Raw genomic sequence first — 12,109 nt, forward strand, 5'->3', positions numbered from 1 at the left:
TGTACAGCTGTTAATAAATGAAGACGATCTGGACATCCTCTTTATGCACTGGAATTTCTACGGTATAGAAGTTATAAAGGGCTTCACGTTAAAAACAAACAAACAAACAAACAAAAATTTAAAAAACTAGAGGGGCACTCAGAGAGTTCAGACCTCTGCCAAGGCCAATGTCAAACAACACACACCAGACTTCAGAGAAAAAAAATTCAAATTCATAGTAAATGGTCTGGATCTGCCCCAGAATTTAGGGGGTTCTTCCCTGGCTCATGCTCCATCCCTGAGTCAGGTTTCGGTGCAAATCTGTTCAGTACTTTTTGAGCAAACCCGCTGACAAACGAGCAAACAAACAAACAGACGGATGAGGGTGAAAACATGAAAGTCCTTGGCCGAGGTAATAAAAAATGATGGATAGTGTCACAAATAACATCGAAAGATTTATGATAACATTTAGAGACAGGTGTCGAAATATAAAGATCCCCTCCAGGCATGTTTTAAAAAATGTAAAAAAAACAAAAAACAAACAAACTCTGCTGTGAATAATAATTTAATTTAAGTTGGTTAAAAAAAAAAAAAAGTAAAATTACAGTACATCACTTTGCACAGTGAAGCTCAAATATCCAAATGAGGTATCGATAAGCACATTAAACAGCACAACAAACACATTTTTAAATGTGGGGGACATGTACTATTATCCTCTCCTCCTAATGAATCACAGGCTATATTGATAATTGATTAATCATTTAATTAATGCCAAGCATTAATTTGTTCCAGCTCCTCAAACGTGAGGATTTACAAGCGTTTCATTGTCTTATATCTATAGGTAATTATTAGTTGAAGTATATTTACTCACATACCAAGTACAGTTTTGACATACTTCCATTTATTTCCATTTTATGCTTTGTCTTTCTACACAGTTACATTTCAGTAGGAAGATATTACTCCACTACATTTATTTGACATTTGTCAGTGATAAAAACTGAATATTACCCTGTGAAACACTGTGAGAGGAGGCGTTCTGCATAATGAGTACCTTTACTTTTCATACATTGAGTACATTTTGCTGACCCTTGTACTTTTCCCTCAGTAACATTTTGAATGCAGGACTTTTACTTGTAATGGAGTGTTTTTAGACTATAGTGTTTCTACTTTTAGGGGATCTGAGTACGTCTTCCACCACTGCGTCTGTTTGACTCTCTGTAAAGTAAAACCCGTCTCACTGTATCCGTGATCTCCCACCTGTGTTTGTGTTTGATCACCTGTCATGTTTTTGCCTTCAACCGTGAATTAACCACAGCGCTCTCATACTGACTCCCTTGAACTAAATCTGAACAAACGAGAGTCTATGTAATACCTGGCCATGGCCTGCGGAGGGTGCTATTGATCACCACCCTTAAGGAGGCGCACCCTCAAAAAAAAAAAAAAAAAAAAAAAAAAATATTCCATCACCTCTCCATCCTCACCCGAGTTTACTGTGGGAGGGAGGTGGGTAACACTGACAAGAGACGCCTCTTTGTTGCTGCACGTGAAAAGAAAGTGAAGAAAAATGGACGCACTGCTGAAGTTGATTAGGCAGCGTCAAAGATGGGAAGTATAGAGGAGCTTCTGATGATGATCTCCGCAATTACAATGAACCGTTCAGTGTTGGTGGATGATGCGTGTTCAGTGGGGCCACAGTAATGAATTGCTGTCACACAGCGTGATAGGATGCGAGTAATTCTGATGGGGCAGATGGTTCAAAGGGATTCAGGGGCTCCTCTGCCGTTTTCTATGTAACCGCTGTGCAAGAAAAATCACGTTTTTCTACTTACATTTGTTCCTTCCGCTTCAAAAGGTCAGAAGAATCTATATATTCAGAAGGAAAATCAGGATTTGATGAAAACAAACCAACAAAACAAAAAAAAATCACACAAAAAGAAAAACACAGCAGTTATGTGTGTATGACGGGGCTCGGCAGGTGCCTATTTTATTTATAACATGTTAAAAGCAATTACAGTACAGTCCTTGATGAAGGTAAAATGGGGCATCACAAAGCTTTAATCGAGGGCTTACAGGGTGCTGTATATGAGGCACCGGCCAGGTACCTCCGCCTGTAAACTTCCCAACGAGCTTTCAGTGTTGTTTGGCAGTTTGGTCAGTTGCGGTAAATCTCCACTGTCACAAACACTGCGGCTGGCGGGACCTGTGGTGTCCAGCTGCCCCTTCTATCAGTGCTCCATCCTCCTCAGTCGGAAATAGATGGAAATATGGAAGTGAAATGCTTCAAATTATGATTTAAACATCTTTAAGTGAGCGCTCAGAACAGAAGAGAGTATATATATATATATACATATGTATAGACTTTATTGGATAGCAGATAGTAGAAAGGCAGAGGGGCGGGGGTCAGTGTGACGTTCTGGTTTTATGGGCCACCCCTCTGCAGATGTTGTATGGGGAAGGAGATGCATTCAACACATCTGTCAGACCTGAAGGATATACAGGCATTGTGTTAAGAAATGCTGAATGTTAACATAGTTGCATTCGTTTTGCGTTTGGAATCTGCGATGTGCTGAAAGTTGCCATAAAGAGTTCTGTAGAGCGGCGGGGAACTTTCTACAAGCGACACCTTTCATATTACAAAGGCGTCACATTATCAAATAGTCATTTGATCCCTTGTTATCTATTATTTTTTTTTTAATAAACCCAGTTATCAGTGCAGCTTTAATTTGGCCAAAGCAGAATATGTCCTGCCCAACTGGCTGTATTTTTGGGGGACATGCATATGATAGACAGAGATATCATTACATAGCAAAGCTGATGCTACCAATTTTTTTTTTTTTTTTTTTTTTTGGGACTGACAGTAATTGTAATTGTATAATCGAATCCACTTCCTTGAATCTGTGGCCCGACCTTGTCCACCTCGTTTGAAATGGTCTGCAAATTTAGATTTGGTTCAAAAGGGTCTTTAAACTCAGATTCAATCTTTTTACTGAATGCAAAGTCCTTCGAATGGACTTTTAATGGACTCTTAAGCTTAAATAACATTTTTAAGTATTAATTTTACGTAACATTTCCTTGTCCCTTTTCTGAACAACAGCAGATGGATGTTTTGTGAAATTATTGTCCATTTTTTTCAGTGAGGCTCCTTCTTCCAGCTATAATAACACATCTTACTGTTTCACTGAGAGACTAAGTGTATCGGTTTTGTTCTACATTGTGCTCTTGCAAGTTGAAGGTCAGTCTCCTCCATAAAGTGGGACCACAACAATACTTCACACAGAGATGGCGAGTGAGAGGTGTAGGCTCTGTGGCGTTCAAGGTTCGCTGCTCAATCGATATCCCACTGTCAGACCTCAATTTAGAAATGTCCCTTTTCTCCTTAAAAAAGGGAAGAATGGCTGCTTTCTGTGGCTGCATCGCTCAGGGTTTCGTGTCATTTTTCTTTGTGTGACCAAAAAAAACAAAAAACAAAAAAACAATTCCTCAATTGCTGTTGTACACAGTGTGTTACAGCTGGACGTCTTCCTAATGGGTTTAACTGTCTTTTGTGTTTCCCCTTTACTTTTTCTTGCTTCTGTGCTGGTTTGTGTAATTATGTTGCCCCAGTGGCAGATTTGGACTCTACACAGCCGGTCCCACTTTGAGAGAAAGGTCAAGCAAAAACTCAACATCCACTCAGTGTATTATTAGTTGCGGTAATACAGACCGCAGACGGACTGGATTAACTGGTGACCGCATATAAATCCTGTTCTCTGAGTGTTGTTCATTAAGAATGTCTTTAAAGCCCTTTGTTCGTTCTTCACCTCCTCTGTCCTGTCCTTCACTGGCAGAGATGCAGAAATGACAGTAGGATTAAGTTTCAATGTGTTTTATTGGCAGGACATGTAAATAGGTTTATATTTGCAAAACACATCGGAAAGCGAGGAAATAATGGCTGTTAAAAGTTAAAAACAGAATGAAAGCTTGATATAAAAAAATAAAATAAAAAACAACCCTGAAATTATAACAAGAAACTGTTGATATCAAGGCCACCAAATGTCCTCTGTAAGTCCTAACTGTAATTGAAATTTAAAAAAAAAAGAAAAAGAAAACTCCAAAATCAGGTTTCACGTCTCTGTGTTTACCAAGGTTGGCAAAATTGAACTGAACTTGAGGTTATGATCAAGGTAATTATACATATATGCTCCGCTTCCAGTGCAAAGTGAAGATTTCTGTAACTGTTATACAGCTATTTTTTATAAAGCCCGTCATGAGCAACAACGTGTGTCATAATATGCACATTTTCAAATAACTGCCGGCGTAATGAGCATGGAGGTTTATTCCTCACTTTGGGAACATTCATGGTATCCGTGATCAGGTTTTCCTTGAGTTTTCAATGTTATATTAAGATACTTGTGTAATATTCTGTGGTTAATATTTCTGATCTTTGAAGCGGACGATTTTCTTTTCACCTTAAATTTTCCAGCGCTTAAGATTTTCATTTGAATCCAACCCAGTTCTCGAACCCGCCCCTTCCCACGCTAGAGTCGAAGCCCGACGGGTTCCCGGGGAACAACGTAATCAGCCGCTATGGTTTCTTTCTAACTGTACCCCTCTGATGTCAGCCCCATAACCTTTCCGTTCAGCCTCTCGCCGCCCAAAGACAGCTGTGAGCGAGTCACTTCAACACAGGACGATGTCCCGTAGAAATGGACAATGGAAGGGAGAGCTCTTTTCACTGCAACTTAAGAAGAACAGACAAAACACTGCGTAATACAAAACAAGCATAATAAGATACACATTCTCCCTTTAACGAGAAAACAATTTTCCATTTACTAGTTAAAAGGGTCTAAAGTTTCTTTACAAGCATTGAGGCAAGAGCTTAATGAGGCCTTAACAACAGACTATTGGAAGAAAATATGTGAGGATACACAGACACGTTCAATAGATACTTGCCTGGAGTTAATTCAGTATAACTGGGCCGATGCCCACGCACGTTCCCTCCGTCACGATTCACAAATCTGACCCCAAGATCCCTGGCACTTGTACTAATTGTAGTGATCTCAAGGAAACACTTTCATTGTCCACTGGAATGTAGGATGGAAAGAGGGACATGATACTATAGGACAGTTGGTTTCAATACAATCTCCCTTTGAACCTGTAAAATATATCATGAATTCATTCTACTAGGATCTTAATATAAAAAAAGGGGTCGATATCTACTGTATGTATTAATATGAACTTGTCAATTTGTTTTTATCTTTAAACTCTGCTTTCTGACATTTCGTGTCTCCATGTTAGTCGACCACTCTCTGGTAGGGTCTCTCGGTATTAATCGTTCATGCGCTGTTTGAAATCTTATCATTTGGTACCAGTACTTTGTATTGAGTTGGAGGGGAGCGTTGGTGTGTGTGGGGGGGTGCTTAAGGGTCGTGCGGTTTCCAGGATACTAAACTGACGAACAGTTTCCGGGGCGCTGGGTGAGAGCGGCAGCATTTCTGTAGTTGCACCTCGCCTTTGCGCTGTGTATGAAATCGACGCGCGCACGGTATTTTGTTTCGCTTGCCTGCAGCTTTTTATGGGCTTTATTCATCCTCATTTGCCTGTGCCTTCCTCAGCTGCAGTGTGATGCGCTCTCTCTCTCTCTCTCTCTCTCTGCCACAGTAAACAAGGCCGATCAAAGATAACGCAACAAAAACGACGATAATAACACATTATTAACTGCTAGTCCGAGAACAAGAACTCTCACCACCTGGCCAAGCAATCAATTTGAGTTTTTCTTCTGACTAACAACCTGATCAAGCCGCAGAAACATATCATGGTCATTTTGTATTATGGACAAGAAAAAGCTCATTCGCTGCTCCTTCAAAATGTCATCCCTTTGTGTGTTTTCAATTACAGCCACATTGGACAGAAGGTCCCGGCGGATGGACACAGAACGATGGTGGAAGGTAATGGAGGTGACAGTCAGAAACTGTGCATCACTTAAAAAAAACAAACAAACAAAACAAAAACATTGTTCCTTAAATTGAGTGCATTTTTCCTTTGATTAAAGAATTGCTTAAGTGACTTGCCCTTGACTGGACCATTGTATAGCGCTGAGGTTTTGAAGGATGTGTGATTAAACATACTCTTCTCAAACTACACACAGTACAGGTATTTTATGCTTCGTGTACCCGCGGGTTTTACAACTGTTGCACATGGACGTCAAAAAACAGAGTTGCTTTCGACCCTGCACACCCCACGTCCGGTTTCACTGCTTCGTCTGCTGGTTAAAAAGTGGTGTGAATGGGTAAAAATGCTAAACAGGTTAGCTTCATTGTGTCAGGCCCATTCGTCCTCTTGACTGAAAATGAAAATATTTCCTCGTCGGTTGAGCGCTGGTCACCGAAACCTCTTTGTCCACGTCGGAGGTGGTCAGTGTTGACCATCGTGCCAGAGAAACAAGGTATTTTTCTGTTTCACGGCTTCAAATGGTTTGAGAAACTGTTGCAAAGGGAGAAAACAGGCTAAATTTGACAAAAATTGAAGCCGAAGCTCATAATTTTCAGTTTTTACTTAGAAATCCCTGGATTTTCAAAAGGGAGCAGATCAGTTTAAACTGATGTTCGCCAAGGTTTTATATTTCTACACTTCAAAACACACTTTTTGAAAAGAGTCAAATCCAGAGGAGGAAACAGCAGCAAACATCCCGTTGATTTTTTTCCCTACAACAACAAAAAAAAAAAAAAAGTGGGATTTTAGGATTTGGCAAAATTTCCATGTCTGTGTGGAAAACAGAAATGTCTGCGCTGTTTTGAGTGGATAAGATTCACCAAGAAGAGTAAACAGAGTCCTCTTGTTGTGAGGACTTTAAAGTAAATGACAAAATACGGCATTTGTCCGTATCCTCTAGAACGACGCAGCACCTGAGTGGCTTTTTCACTTGAACATAAACAAACGTTGTTTTGGAGCGCTCGCAGAAAACTACAGATTAGCGCTTTCTTCTTCGGAGGACAGTCTCCAGAATATGTTTCCATTCCTAGAAATGAAAAAAATAAAATAAAAAATGCAGAGAAAATAATAATGATTAGAATAAATAATGAATTGAGAAACATCATTATGTTTGCGCTTAATACATCATTTTTATGATCAAATTTTCATCTGGACTTTGTTGTTTTCTATGGAGCCCAAAAAGATAAGGCCTCAAATATAACATCTCTTTCTCATTTACCTTGATTTCCCTGTATTTATTTACAATATTTAAAAAAATCAAAGATTAAAACAACAACAAAAAAAAAAAAAGTGGGATTTTAGGATTTGGCAAAATTTCCATGTCTGTGTGGAAAACAGAAATGTCTGCGCTGTTTTGAGTGGATAAGATTCACCAAGAAGAGTAAACAGAGTCCTCTTGTTGTGAGGACTTTAAAGTAAATGACAAAATACGGCATTTGTCCGTATCCTCTAGAACGACGCAGCACCTGAGTGGCTTTTTCACTTGAACATAAACAAACGTTGTTTTGGAGCGCTCGCAGAAAACTACAGATTAGCGCTTTCTTCTTCGGAGGACAGTCTCCAGAATATGTTTCCATTCCTAGAAATGAAAAAAATAAAATAAAAAATGCAGAGAAAATAATAATGATTAGAATAAATAATGAATTGAGAAACATCATTATGTTTGCGCTTAATACATCATTTTTATGATCAAATTTTCATCTGGACTTTGTTGTTTTCTATGGAGCCCAAAAAGATAAGGCCTCAAATATAACATCTCTTTCTCATTTACCTTGATTTCCCTGTATTTATTTACAATATTTAAAAAAATCAAAGATTAAAACAACAACAAAAAAAGGTAAAAAAAAATTTAAAAAAAAGATTTTGAGCACCAGTTTCATTAGAGACCATATCATTGTACAGCAAGGTCACATATTATCTCAACTTTATCATGTAAATATAATAATAACAAGTTTCTTTGTGTATTGATTGATTAGTTTATCAATTTACTGCTTTAGGCAGTCATTTATTTACAAATGTCAGATGTACAAACAGTATGTTGGTGGCATGGAGGCAACTGATTTAAAACGGTACCACCTCAGGGCTCTAGAGGTCGCCAAAGTCATCAAGTTTCACCTCCTGTTGAGACCGCAGAGAGAGAAAAAATGAAGACATTCATTAAATCTCAAAAATCTATAAATGTACCACCGTTGCGTGGTTTAGTAAACACAGTAGGTGAAATATTTGTGTGCATTTAATGCCCCCCCCCCCCTTTGGAATCTGCCATAATGAAATATATATATTTTTTTTTTAAAAAGAGGAATTTTGCCCCCAAAAAACTGCGCAATTACAAGAATAAAGGTTTATAAAAAAAAACACACTAAAACATTGTAGGTTTTCCTGACTTTTCCATATAATAAACTGATATACAGTATCCTTCAGTTCACTCAGCTGCCTCACCATCTCCTCATGGCTTCATATCTTCCGTTGTCACAGGAAGAACACAATGCATCTCCATATAGACGAGCACATACACAGAGCTGCACAAGTATGCACATATGCACGCATGCACACACAGAGTCCAATGTACTGAGTCCAGCTGTCTCTGCCATTACTGTAAGAGAATACCCCCGGCCAGCGCTCTAACCCACTCCATCAATCTCTCTCTGTTTGACAGAAGCTATGCCCACCTGTTCTCCCACAGTCCGCAGGCGGAGACTCAGAGGCTGGAAGCTCAACGCGCGGCTTCGGGCTTCAGGTTTGGGTTGATGGACGCAGAATGTGGTTGGTGTACTCTGCTCAGACTCACGTGGCAAATGAGTGGCAAAATGTCTCAAATGATAATTTTATAAAACTTGTCCGCAACAGTTTTAGAAAAAACAATTGTGCAGTTTTTACTCCTCTCTCTCACTGGACAGCTGCTACTCTACTGGTTACTTAAGATCTTCATAATAAGTTTTACCAAGATAATCAATATTTTACATTCTACATGAGATTAAAAAATGGCTCTTGTCCAGTACACGTTTCTTCTCCAAAATGCTAACTTTGCAGTCGCCGTGAAAAACAACACATTAGACTGACACTTTTCCACGTTTACATGTTTCTTGTTTCAAAACAACAGTCCACGCTGTTTTTTCCAAGTATGACCATTATCATTCCCAAACCTTAACCATGTGTTTATTATTGTGACCACGATGACGAAGGTCCCCTTAACCATATCAAAGTACTTATTTTAACGTAACCACAATGTTTTCCCTAAGCCTGAGCCTGACCGAGTCGTTTTTGTGCCCAAACCAAACCCATCCGAACCTTAACCATAGTGTTGTCACATTATAAAACAGATTTATGTTTCACTGGTGATTTTCAGCGATTCTGGAAGGCACAGACCTAATGATGTTGTCCATCTGATAGGGGCGTCAGATCAGAAAATGCGTCTACAGTATGTGTCCTTCCCAGAGGGCATGGACGAACAATGTATTCTGTTATTTAATTTAAAGTATTGTTAATTATAACCCATTTTTTGACCACTTGGGGGCAGCAGAAACAAGCTGTAAACACAATAATGACATAAACTTTTTAGCCGACATTGCAAACTTGTTACCAAAAAGTTGCTTATTTATACAGCCAGCAGATGCATCAGGTGTTTGGCCACCTGGTGAATGTAAGTCCAACATTCATTCTCTTTTTAGCTCTGTTTTTGGTCTCTACCAACTCCTGAGGAAAATATCCAGCTCTTTAGCTGCTAAATGCTCCACTACGTTCACCAGCTGGTCTCTGACTGTGTCTGTCTGCTGTCTGGTGCTGAGCAGGTAGGGCGCAGTGGGGTTTTAGAGCTTTTTAGTTGAAAACAGTAAAAAAAAAGGCATTAAAGTTGTGGGATGCAAAAACCGAAACGCTGAGCTGAAAGATGCCAAAATGCACCGTAGAGCTGAGGGGAACTGTAGAGTCTGGTGATAATTTGCCTGCTGGCTCATCACTGTGAGTGACACATTTCATAATAGACACAGTCATTTCAGCCATTGTTAATATAAAAATATTGATTATCGCTTCTTTAAGGGGTTATTAGAGAGCTAAGTTTACTTGAACTTGAGCATGTAACCAACTACCAGCTTCAACTTCAACAGTATCAAACAGATACTTGATTACCGTTTACTGCTAACTGCTTGCTTACATTTAATCAGGTAAAACTCTAAATGCAGGACTTTTAATTGAAATGTTTGTTACCTCCGGGATGGGTCACGGGCCAGGGAAGAACCCGTTAAATTTTTGGGGAAGATGTGGGTCAGTTACTATGAAGTTGAATTTTTTCCTTTGATGTCTGGTGTATGTTCTTTGACACTGCTACAGGTCTGCGCTCAACTGAGCACATTTTCCAGTTTTCAGTATTTGAGTACTTCTTTCACCGCTGCTAGGACTGGTACGGTAGCTGGGGAAAAATAGTTACACTACCCACAACATGCCTGTACGTCATATACTAAAGCATTTTTTTTGTTGGGTCAATAGATATTATAGACACACACACACACACACACACACACACACACACACACACACACACACACACACACAGACAACACTCCAGTGCTATTCAGAGGAAAACAAGAAAATGTGGACACGGTGTTACAATCGAGCAATTTTTATGCATGCTGGTTGTCTGACATTAACATGCTGCAACAGAGACCAGGATTGATGTCAAAAGTTCCCCAGCTTCACTGTTTTTAGTGTCTTTTATACCGAGCTGCTACTTACTCACTCTTACTGTACCATTGTCCTCTGACCCCACTTGTCAAGGCGGACCTCTGTCTCACTTTCAGGACTGTTGATACTAACGGTGACCCCCCTCATCAAAAGTGTCTCAAAAGAGCACTAATTGCTCCTGGAGACACCTTTTTGTTTGAGTGCATTACCAAAATAAATTATAGAGGGGAATGTATAGAAAACCAGATAATGTCGTTCTTCAACAGATCAACAAAAGTACTGGAAGCTTTACTGAATTTCTCAACTAAATGTAAATGTCTCTGAAAAATAGTTGCATATGACTATATGCTGTAGGAGACCAGGAAGGGATGGGCAAGTGTGCTTGATAAAATAGATATATAGAGAATTTGTAAGGCTGCTTTGCTCAGATGTGAAATAAGTTGTGATTTTGTCCATTGTTATAAACTGAGGCCTGATCATTACCCAGTGTGGATGCTTTCACATAATCAGTTCACATTTGAAGCCAAATTTGAAAACTATGTCCGAGGCGTTACGTTTATATGCAACTAAACTGCAACAGCATTATTCCTCTTTTTTTATGGTTATGTGCAGACACTCCCAGCACTTGGTTAAGGTCAGGGAAAGATCGTGGTCTGGTTTAACCCAGAAACAAGTTCACATCGGCCTCAGACACAACGTGTTTATTTACACTTAACCGAAACCATGATCTGCTCCTGAGCCTCAACCAAAGTGCTTTTGTTGCCTAAATATAACCACAGATGGGACCCTGGATGCGAACCCGTGTCTCTGGTGTGACAGTCGCACGCTTTGTATGCCAGCCATCCACCCCAACAACTTCCTGGTGAGTCAGCTGTCAAATGTAGTGCTTGATGAATAAAAAAAAAAGTTGCCTCTGAATGTAATCCAGCCAGCGATTACATTAACTACAAAATGGATTTCCTGTTTCAGTTTAGCTGTGTGTAAAACATAATTTTGTAGTGAGGCCCACTTGCGTTCGCCGCCTATCAAGATTTGCGACTCAAAAATGGAAATCATTTCTTGGCCAAAGACACTGGTGCCCAAAGTTGTAAATGTGAGTATGTGTCTAAATGTGTGCTACTGTGGCCATCTGTGCAGGACGAACCCCGCCTCTTGCCGAGTGGCCGAGCTGGGACTCAGAGGAATGGACCGATGGGATAGACTCCAGCTGAAACAAATCTTAGGTGGACAAGATGAATCTGGGGATTATTCAACAGCGTTTAAATGGACTCATTTCAGCACTTTTTACGTTGAAATTTACTGCGTTTCAATAGGTGGAGATCTCATAATCTTTATTTCGATTGATGTCTATAGTTTTACATTAAAACCTAGACTAATGCACCTTAAAAATCTAGAATTTCCACAGCTGTAATTTCTTTAAAGGTTGAAGGTTTTTAATTCCTAACTCAAACATTCTTTGCGGTTCGTGGGATTTGCCGGATTT

Source organism: Xiphias gladius, chromosome 4, assembly GCF_016859285.1.
Source record: "Xiphias gladius isolate SHS-SW01 ecotype Sanya breed wild chromosome 4, ASM1685928v1, whole genome shotgun sequence".
NCBI lineage: Eukaryota > Metazoa > Chordata > Actinopteri > Istiophoriformes > Xiphiidae > Xiphias > Xiphias gladius.